This window comes from Vipera ursinii (assembly GCF_947247035.1).
Source record: "Vipera ursinii genome assembly, chromosome: 2".
In the NCBI taxonomy this organism is placed as follows: domain Eukaryota; kingdom Metazoa; phylum Chordata; class Lepidosauria; order Squamata; family Viperidae; genus Vipera; species Vipera ursinii.
The window spans coordinates 153,004,046-153,015,449 of NC_139513.1; positions in this window are offsets into that span (position 1 = coordinate 153,004,046).

Here is an 11,404-nt window from a genome sequence, read left to right on the forward strand (position 1 = left end):
TGGAATTAGAATTTCGGGAGGGAGAATGGAACAGTATGGCTGCTGGCTGTGCCTATTAGGAGCAGCCCATCCTGGAATGCTATGGTAGGGTTTTCCACTTTCAGGTAAATCAAAGAATCCAGCTCCTTTGCCTTACAGCTGTTCAAAGCAGAAGGACAACGCTTATTCTTGTCTAGCCAGATTCCTCCCTCAAGGCAGAAAAGTCTTCAACCTATTGCCCATTTCCGAGTTACTTTTATTAAATACCAAGACTGGGTATTCTAATGAGAGGGAAACATCCTGTAGAAACTCCTCTGATGATTGAATGGGAATGTTTGCTGAACAAATTACAGTATATGAATACTGTCATGATGCATTGTTTACTTAAGAGATCTAGTGGCTCAGAGAAATATTTGTGTAGTAAAACATGGTACTTTTTAATTATTGTATAAATAATAAGCACACACCACCACGTACACCAAGACAAAACTATGACCCAATTAGGGGTGGGGGTGGGGGGTGGGAGCTACCTTTTGCAAAGCAAAGCAGCAGGAGGCTCAGTTAAGGGGTGGGGCTGTGGGATGAAACAGAGTTTTGTCCAGTGTGCAGAAGAAACAGGTGGCAGAAGACAGAATTGGGAAAATGACCTCTGTGGCTTCCTTCGGCCCATCCCAGTCACACTTAAACAGTCCCTTTCATTGTTTCCCTCAAATGACCAATTCTCTGCCTCTCCTTCCTCTTAGACGCTTTGTTGTTTACATATGAATCATCTGTTCCAAATCTGGGACCAGATTTATGTTTGGAGGGCTGAGCTGGGGCTGAATCATGTCAATGGATTGCAGGTTACTTGCAAAGGGGGGGATCATCCAGGAGAAGAGGTGGAGGCCCGTGACCCAATCCAACTTGGGACACTAAGTCTCTTCCAACAGTAGTGCAGGAGGACACGATGATCACTCACACCAAAGCTGAATACATCTCACCCCCATATCTTAAGGTGCTCTGAGATATTGGCTAGTGATAGGTGTATGGATGGCCGAAAGATTGATCTTGTCTTTGGCAAGTATGTGTTGACCTACAGAGATATCTGGTAAAATTGCCCAAAATCTCTCTCTCTCTGTCTCCAAACATGTTTCATCCCACATCCCCACCCCTTTGGTCTGAGCCTCCTGCTGCTTTGCTTTGCAAAAGATAGCCCCCCCCTCTCTCTCTCACCAGCTCACAGGTTTGCTGTTGTGGGAAAAATAGAAGGAGAAACGAATATTAAGTAAGTTCACCACCATGAGTTGGCTAAAATACAATATATAAAAAGTAAAGATAAAATATTGTGTCATCATGCACCTGACATAAAACTTGGTGCATTATTTAAGGAAAAAGAACAGCAAGAAAACAGTAAAAGAAAAGTATATAAAACAATAAGAGAAAAAGAGAAAAATGGTGTTATCGGCTTCAATTGTGTGATAACATGATTGATGTATGTCATCCATGGCATTTGCATGATGACTTAACGTCTTACATAAGTTACTACTCTTGCCCTCCCTGTAGACACTCACACATATGTAAAAGTAAATAGGTGAATATTTAATATATAAATCTCCTAGACTGGTTGGCAATCCTAAACTGATAAGGTAGGAAAGATGGGTATTATACATGATTTTTATATTCTGTCTGTGCACATATTCTCATTGTTATGTATGGGGTTTAATAACACTGCAAGCAACGGCTCTACCGATACCACCAGGTGGCGCTGGGCCAAAAATGCTGCGGCCAGGGAGCAGCGTTTCAGCGGGAAAGCCAGGTTTAAATTTATTGGCTGGAAGTGTACCTGGACTCTTGGAGGGAAAGCCAGATTTAAATCTATTGGCTGGAAGTATACCTGGACAGGTACAAATAGGGCACAGATAACCCCTATTTCCCCAGTATAATCTACCTCCTAATAAAGACAGTTTGCTGTACTCCTGTGCCTGGCGTCATCCATGCGTTCCAGAACCCACTACACAATACTCATACACACATATGCACACACATCCTATTTCTGTTTTCCTTGTGGAGGAAGATATCATTTTAAAATCAGACTTATCATCCTTTAGAGTAAATATGGCATGGATTTTGCACCAGCTTCCCACTTAGTCAGGAATCTATTAAAAGAACAATCCATAAAACTAACTTTGCAGTATAGCTATTTTGGTATGTTTTAATGGAGCAAATACCAGAGGACTGGAAACTGTGGTGAATCCTGTAATTAGCTTCCAGTCACATCACCATAGTGTCATCACTCATCTTGATTAGGAAACTCTGCCCATCTTTCACAGTGCCATGACATCACAGCAGTACAGCTCCATCTAGTGATACCACAATATTACAGGGGTGAAATTTCCATAATGAATGGGACATAACATAACATGCATAAGCAAACATTGTAAAAACTGGGTTGTCATGGGGGCCTCTTTCCTTCAGATGGAGGTTTGAAATTATTAAGTTATATGTCATGAATAGTGTTAATGATTATTGAACTTGTTGGGAAACCTGAAGTATTTTAATAACATTTGGAAGAAATCTGAAATAATTACTGTATATCCAGGCAATGTGTAGGACTTATTGACTGAATACGTGCTATCAAGTTAATGTTGACTCTGAGCAACCACATAGATTTTCTCCAGAATCTAGCCCTAATCTGGACCTTCAGATCTTTTAACAGTGCCCCCATTGCTGCAGTAACTGAATTGAATCCAACTATCTTCCTGCTGGTTGAACTCTTCTTCTCTTTCCTTCTGTCATGTGCAGGATTATACCCTTAGTTAATGCAATGCAGTACAAAGCCATGCAGTGTAATGCAATGCAGTACCATGCAACACAACACAAAGCGTAATTGTAATTATTAAACTCCTAGTGTTTCACAATAAGAATAAAATCCCACAAAATATATCGAGGTGGTCATCAAAACAATCACCTACTTCCCGAATGTCCAATCAAGTCATATTGCCTTGACTGCCTTCCCAGAAGTCATATAGATGGGACTTCCATGTGGGCGGGACTCTCAGCATCCTCCTGCACACACACAGATTGGAGGCATTTTACTTGAAAATGACAGTTTCTGAAGTGCCCAGGTGATTGATAGCACTTTCAATTAGTTATTGCTCACCAGTGCGGTGCCCAGAGAACTGATATAACACCAACACAGTGGTTTCTCCCCCGTTAAGCAAGTTGGCCAGTGAACTTTGTACTGATGCTTTCAAATTAGCCCCATTCTAGCGTAATTTATCCTTGTAGTGATAAGTGTATGAGTCAACTGAGCAAAGGTCCTATTGGGCCATGGCTTCCACTGCTTTTCAAAACACCTATGGAGTTGTTCTGCACTGATCTCTCTCAGGAAGAGGGCAGTCCCCATCCAATACTCATGCTGAGGCTATCTTGGAGTCAGAGTGGACAAACAGTAATTCTGTCTTGCTGAGAGTAGCTTGTTTCTATCCATCAAATACTTCATAGCTTGATTTATGACCATAACTGAGCCTGGAATTACAGTCTCATAAGTCATGCTGGTTGTTAAGTGGGTCACCACGGGACTGCACTTGATTTCACAATCTTTTTTTTGTTGCAGCGGTCATTAAGTGAATCATTGCAGTTGTAAAACATACACCGCAATCATTAATCAAATCTTTTCATTTCATTTTCATTTCATTTATTAAATTTGTATACCGCCCTTCTCCTGAAGGACTCAGGGCGGTGAACAGGGCATTGTTGTTGTTAGCTGCGAAGTCGTGTCCGACCCATCGCGACCCTATGGACAACATTCCTCCAGGCCTTCCTGTCCTCTACCATCTTCTGGAGTCCATTTAAGCTCACGCCTACTGCTTCAGTGACTCCATCCAGCCACCTCATTCTCTGTCGTCCCCTTCTTCTATTGCCCTCGATCTTCCCCAGCATTAGGCTCTTCTCCAGGGAGTCCTTCCTTCTCATTAGGTGGCCAAAGTACTGGAGAAGGAAATGGCAACCCACTCCAGTATCTTTGCCATGAAAACCCTATGGACAGTACCAAAAGAACAGGGCATATATAAATAGAAAATACAAAAATTAAAAGAGAATTAAATAATTGCCCAGATAAAACAGTAACAATATAAAACCCATTAAAAAACCCTAACATCCCCCATCAGGCCAGGCCAGCTTGTTCAAATAAATGGGTCTTCAGACCGCGCCGGAAGGAGCGAAGGTCCAGTGCTGTCCGGAGCTCAACCGGCAGTTGGTTCCATAACGCCGGAGCGCCCACAGAGAAGGCCCTCCCCCTGGGGGCCACCAGCCGACATTCTCTGACCGGAGGCACCCTGAGGAGGCCCTCTCTGTGGGAACGCACAGGGCGGAGGGAAGTTGACGCCGGCAGCAGGTGGTCCACGAGGTACTCCGGACCCATGCCATGTAAGGACTTAAAGACCATAACCAAACCTTGAATCTCACCTGGAAGACAACTGGTAACCAATGCAGCTTGCGGAGCAAAGGTGTAACATGGGAGTACCGGGAAACTCCCAAGACAACTCTCGCGGCCGCATTCTGTACCAGTTGGAGCCTCCGAGTGGTCTTCAAGGGGAGCCCCATGTAAAGAGCATTGCAGTAGTCCAGGCGAGAGGTCACGAGCGCTTGAGTGACCGTACACAGGGCATCCCGGTCCAGATAGGGCCGCAACTGGCGCACCAGGCGAACCTGGGCGAAAGCCCCCCTAGTCACGGCTACTATATGGTCTTCCAGGGTAAGCCGTGAATCTAGGAGGACTCCCAAGTTGCGAGCCCTATCCACAATAAGCATTTTGTCCACAATAAGCATTTTTGTTTTGCTGGTGCCAGCTTCTGGGGGGGGGGGAAATCATAAATCACAGTCATGGATGATGCAAACGCAATCATGTGACAACAGGGTGGGATGGCCATCCAAATTTCAAATTGGCTTGTATGTAGCCTTTTGAAGTAGCAGCCTTTTCTTGCTGCACTTGAAAATTGCTGACCAGAACAAGCAGTGCCAAGCGGTCAATCTATAGCAAGATACGTTCAGAGGCAGGGGTCTTCCCTGCTGTTACTGACCTCTAGGTTGTTGAGGTCCCCCTCTGGCCCCTGATGCTGATTTTCATCGCTCTCACTTCTGTCCTGGAGGAGGTGGTGGTAGTAGTAGCAGCTACACTGAGCTAAACTGCTATCCGACAGTGGAAATCCCCTCCTCCCGTTTGAGGGCTGTACTATGAAGCATTTTAAACATGTGTTCAGTGGCCTTCCTATAGACCTCTGCACAGATATTTAAACCACTGGTTCCTCTATGTCTCCTTGCAGCTTTAGTGCTGTAGTGCCAAATCCATGTCACAGTCTCTTGTATGCAGACATGCCAGCTGCAGAACCAAATGCACAGGTACAGTATATAGGTGGTCCCTTGCTCAACAGTAGTAACTCTGAGAGGGATCTCAGTCCTGAGTCCTGTAACTCATTTTTCACCAGATATCCAGGAACTCCAACATCTAGCCCGGACCTTGTTACCCTGGGCAACATCTGAGCTGGTACGGCTTTCTGAAATTTACGACTCACCATATTTTTTATGGGAGAGACACTCTTTGTCTGACTGCTCTGATGAGACCTGTCCAGTATGGTTGAACCTCTGGCATAGCTCTCATCTTCCTCAGAGTACAGAAGCACCACAACCACATCAAGGTAATGCCTCACTGGGGGATGATGATGGTGATGATGATGATGATTAAACTTTATTCATTAAACATGAACCTCAGTCAACTGAACATTCAAACTGACTGGCACTAATGGTTGACACGGGTTGCTGCCAGCATCCTAGGTATCAACCAGGTATCTCCTTAAAATGTAAGATGTTCCGAGTAGCGCAGTTTGTTGTCCAGGTTTTGCGCTTTTGTTCCAGTCACTTTTCAGTTGTACGCTCTGTTTTCCCAGCAGTAACAACTGAGCCCTGTGGCCCATTTTTCGACAGATGTCCAGGAGACATAGCATCTGATGCGGTCCTTGTTGACCCTGGCAACGACTGATCCAGCATGGGATTTTTTTTTTATTTCTTCTCATCATTGGTGATGGGAGGTGCCTCAGTTGGTTCATGATGGCTAAGCCACTACCAATTCGAAAACTGGTAATCCCATAACCATAGGGACCGCACCCTATAGCCGTCCAGGGCCAGCCATGGGTTGTTGATAATAATAATAATAATAATAATAATAATAATAATAATAATAATAATAATAATGATGATGATGATGATGATGATGGTGATGGTGATGATGATGATAGTTATTTCCCAGGCTTCTCAAGGAGAGGAGGTTCTGCAGGGTGCTCTCCTATGAGAAACAGGGAGGGAACATAGGTTACAGAGCCACGACAAGTTGCTTTGCAAGTTTTCCCACTCCTGTGGGAAAATGGTGAGAAGACCTCTTTCTCCTTCTCTCACTCCTTTGCAATATAGTCATAAGAAGCAGTGGGGGAGAGAAGCAGTAGAGATGGTTCCTTTGGTACTAGTTCTCCGATTTCACCTGCCTGTTCTCCAGTTACCCTGTGTTCCTTCTGCTTATTAGTGGGTGGCACCAAAAGAGGCATTCCTCACACTGCCTCTTCTCTCCCAGATTCTCGGTGCAGAAAGTACTCCTGTTCTGCTTCCTTTCCAAGGCCGAAGAAGGATCCCAAATGGTCAGCCTTTCTTTGGCATACAAAACCCACCCTGGATTAGGAGCGCTTTTAGGGTTGCTATGTGGAAGAGCCAGAAGGCAAGCAAAAATGCACTGTTTGCACTGTAGGCCTAGAAAGAAACTTCTTACCAAACAGGGAGGGCAAGAGGAGTACATTCCCTTGCTATTATTATGGTAAAATCATGTTGACACCAACATATAGGACTGCATAAATCAATCCCACTTCACTATTCTTCAGAAATGAGACATAAATCATGTCTTGTTTCAGCACAAACTTGAAGTAGGGGAAGAAAGCTCATCCCTAGAATTTCAGTGACAGGCATGGGATTTTCTTGCTCTGTCACACCCTTCCCCTCCCTCCTAAAATTCCTGGATTTGAAGATATTTCAAGTCAGGCTCAGAGCCCTTCAAGCTGGGCCTCCCAATAAGAGTTTCAGGTATTTCTGTCTCTACATTGTAATGTATTGGCCTTTTTTTCTATAAGTTGTAAGTGTTTGCTTATCTTACACTGCTTGGTACCAGCTACACAACATACATAATCCTCCTTTCCAGACTGTCATCATTCCGAAACAAAATAAATCAGGTTATGTTCTAAAGCAGAAGATTTACAGAATAGTGTTGTATTTTTCAAACTAAAAATCCAATTACTTTTAAGTTTGCTATGAACACTCTAAATGTTGTTTTGAGCTCGTTTGCTTTTTTATATTACGAAAACTACCAGCAATTTATAATTCTGTCTCACAAATGAGATCTTACCATTTTCACATGACATCTCACAATAATCTCTGAGTGAGATAGCTGAAATCTTGCAAGATTTTGGATTGCGAGGCGGGGCATGTAAGGATCATTGCACAAGGTCATGCAGTGAAAAAGAGGCGGAGGCAGTTAAAAAAAAATCCTTTCCAATATCTGCTACAGATCATTCTCCTGACATCAAAACATGACAATTTGCACGATTCTGTTGTGGCAATCAGCACATTTTGTGGAAATGACCTCAGACCACACTCATAATTAATGGGAGACTAAACTGAGTGCAGAAACATTCATTCTGATTGAAAGACTTATAACATATAAATAATAATTAGGTATGAATGTACATTCTTCTTTGTATAATGTGACAACCCCAACAATTATCCATTGTCTAGCATTACATCATGGTTTAAACAAATAAAGCTATTGTTTACATAAAACTTGTTAAGAGGTAGGAATGAAGCTAGTTCTCTCAGTCTGGCTGATGATGACTTATAGAGAGTGTGAGAAAGAAAAAGAAAAGATGAGATATGGTAATACAGGACTGTGTCATATGACTCATGAATGAAAATTGCACAAACTAGGTCCTTTAAAGGAAAAATAGTAAAGAAAACTTTTTACCTTCAGGGAATATTTTGCACATTGATTTGTCTGTAGTAAATCATTGGTGTCTGCTATCAAATCTATTGATAAGAAGGATTCAGATTGGTGTAATAGATGAAGTTTGTAATCCTTATTCTATTATTTCTGATAATCCTTATTGGATTTTTGCTGATTAATATAGAGAGATGAGGCTTTAGAGAGAATAAACTGCTAAGCTTGTAAGCCGCCCTGAGTCTTCGGAGAAGGGCGGGATATAAATGGAATTAAAATAAAAAAATAAATAAAATATGGAATGAGGAGGTGTCTTTTATCTTAGAAATGATAAAAGAAGAAAACTCGCTCATGATCCCTAGCAAATATAATCAGCATTAGCAATTTATCACTTCAGCCCGACATCTCTTTTCTGCACTTTATATTTTTTTAAAAAATTAAAATATATTCCTGTACTATGCAGTTTTATTAGTTTTTATCTATATAGTATAATCTTCAATAAAATTATTGGGGGGAAAAAGAATTATATATTTTTCCTTCTGTCATGTTAATTTTTTTTTAAAGAAAATGTTTCTGAGGGACACACTAAAGCTCCTAGGGACTCTTGTAGTTCTGAAGCTTTGGCCTGTCACCTCTGCAAAAAGTCTTCATGGAAATGGGAATGGAATTTGCCTGATGACTGTCCATTCACGATTACTGGACTTCTTCCTGAGAAACCCGTAATGCATTTCCAAGGTGTGTCTTATGAGAAAGTGTAGGCAAAAAGAATGAGGAAACTGTTGATTCCTAATTCATCATAGACATCATAGGGTACAATTTTCAAAGACTTTCCTCCGAGGCAACACTCAGTTGTACGATTTCCTTTTATGGCCCAATTAATCAATTAAATAATTACCATCGCTATTATCTCTTTCTCCTTCTTCATAGAAATACAGGTGGCCTCAGTTAACAAGCATTTGAATTTGCAATAGCACTGAATAAGTGATGCTTACAACAAGCCCTCACAGTTCCAGCCATCTTGGTGTCCCCCATAGTTATGCAATCATGATCCAGGTGCTTGGTGTGCAGCTCACAATTATGACATTGCAGCATCCCACGGACACTTGGTCACCCTTTGAGACCTCTTTTGCTGACTAAATACAAGAAAAGTCAGTGGGGAAGGGGGCAGGCGATCACAGATGGTGACCACATGATGTCCTTGCTTAATGGCCACTTAACAATGACAACTGGAACTGCCAGCACTAAGCAGTGTGGTCATGTGACATCATGCTTTACAAGGTCACTTAGCAACAGAAATTCTGGTCCCAATTGCCATAGTTATCCAAGGACTGCCTGCATTTAACATTCTTTTCCTGCCAATTGTGTGATTGTCCACCCATCCTCCTTTATTTTCTTCATCCTCTCACACCAGGCATGTCAAACTCACGACGTCACCTGAAGTTGTGCAACATATTGTGACTTTTCCCCCATTGCCGGCAATCGGGTGGGTGTGGTTTTGGCGTGATGCATCCGGCCCGTGGGCCAACAGTTTGACATGCCTGTCTCACACAACCTTATTGGTGGTATGAGAAGACAGTAGAGCAAAGCAGATACACAAAGATCTTTGTCACAGAATGGACCAAAGAGTTGAAACCAGCTCCCTAAAAAGATTTCGCCACCAATGAAGCTCCCTTTTTCCTTTGCAGCAAAGCATAAGACTTTTTGTCTTTTAGTCAGTTGCTATATTTACAAAGATCTGCAGCAACTTTCCACATGCTTGCAAACCTCAATGTTTGCTTTAGGTAGGGCTATTACTGGTGCGGAGAAATCACCTGTTTTCTTCTATCCCCATTTTCAGGTTCACACACCCAGGGATCTGAGCCTACCACCTAAAGACTGAATTTTCAATCTTCACTTCAGCTTTGCATCAAAAAGAGGAAGGCCTTTTCTCCATGTTGCAGGAGACAGAACTGCCAAGGGTCAGCTCTGTAGACTGAGATTATTTGCCTAATGGTGGCTGATGTTACCATGGTAACCAAAACATCAACTTGCACCTTTGTTTCTGATAACAAGTTTGGCCTGAAACCTCCCAGGGCAAATTCTTATCTGTTTTTTCCCTTCCCTCTCACAATAACTCTTGAGTCAACTCATACCAAAGAAATGAATTGCCCCCAATTCCATCTTAAGCAGGATTTGAAATGCAAACGTGAGCCAAGTGGGAATCTTTGCTGGGGACTCAGGAAAAAGTCAGCCTTTTAAAACTCCTTGAATGTCAGAAAATAACAGTAAAGGTTTTTTTTTCTCCTCACAGAAATAAACATTAACCCTTTGTAACAAGAATGTAAAAAGGGCCAGGGACTATTTCTTAAAACTCAGCTATTCTTTCAATTTAATGTGAAGGACAGTAAAACAAGGAGATCTTACAAAAGGTCATTTTGGCTACCCTATTAGATTTGTAGGCTGCTTCCTTTGGCTTGATGCATCAAGTGTAGTAAACCAGCCAGTTCCTGAAGAAATACACCCTGAGTTTCCTCATAAGGTTTAATTCCCATGCTAGCCAAACCAACATCTGAAGAGCAAGTTGACTAGGTTGCCACATTATATTAAGCCACAATGTCTTTGTTTGGCTGTGGCTTAATGTGTGTGAACCAACCATTGCTTATGGATAAGGGAGCAATGTATGAATCTAGCTACTGTGGCTTAGTTTAACAAGCCATGGTTAAAATATATCCAGCCAGTCCATTCATATTATCAGAATATAGTCCACAATTTCTTCTCTAACAGTATGCTTTGAATCTATGGAGACAATGCAGGGATCTAGGACTATAGAAAAAAAATCTCTTCTAGATTGAAAGGTCCAGGAAGAAGGTTTGATTGCAGCTGCACCAAAATAGCTCATGTGCTGCTTTAGTCAATATAAATTACACTAAAAGAGCATATGTTTGCTGTGCTGTTTGCTCAGCAAACATATATTCCATTTGGAGGCCTAGGATTAAATTTCCTCTGTTGTTGTATCGGAGTATCTAAAAACCTTTCAGGTCAACTGTTGGTGAGCTGAAATGATCAATGGTTACCTTCCTTCAGTATGAGGGAACAAAATCCCACCAACTGGTGCATAAAAACACAAAATATAAGAAAACCAAATATAAATTATTAACCATGGAAATGATGAGAAATTGAAGTATTGGTGCTTATTTAGGTTATACCCATTTGATGCAGATATTACATTACCAATAGTTTAATACAACCCAGCCCAGAGTTCTGCTTTTCTGTATCCTGTTCATGGCTGGAAGGTGATAGGATCTGTTGTTCAACCTATTTAGAAGGATATCAACCTGAGGTAGATTTTTCATTATTGTATCTTTTTAAATGTTATACAAAGAAGGCTCAGAAACAGCACATCTGAGTGAAGGCCCTGATCGAAGATGCTGGATTTGC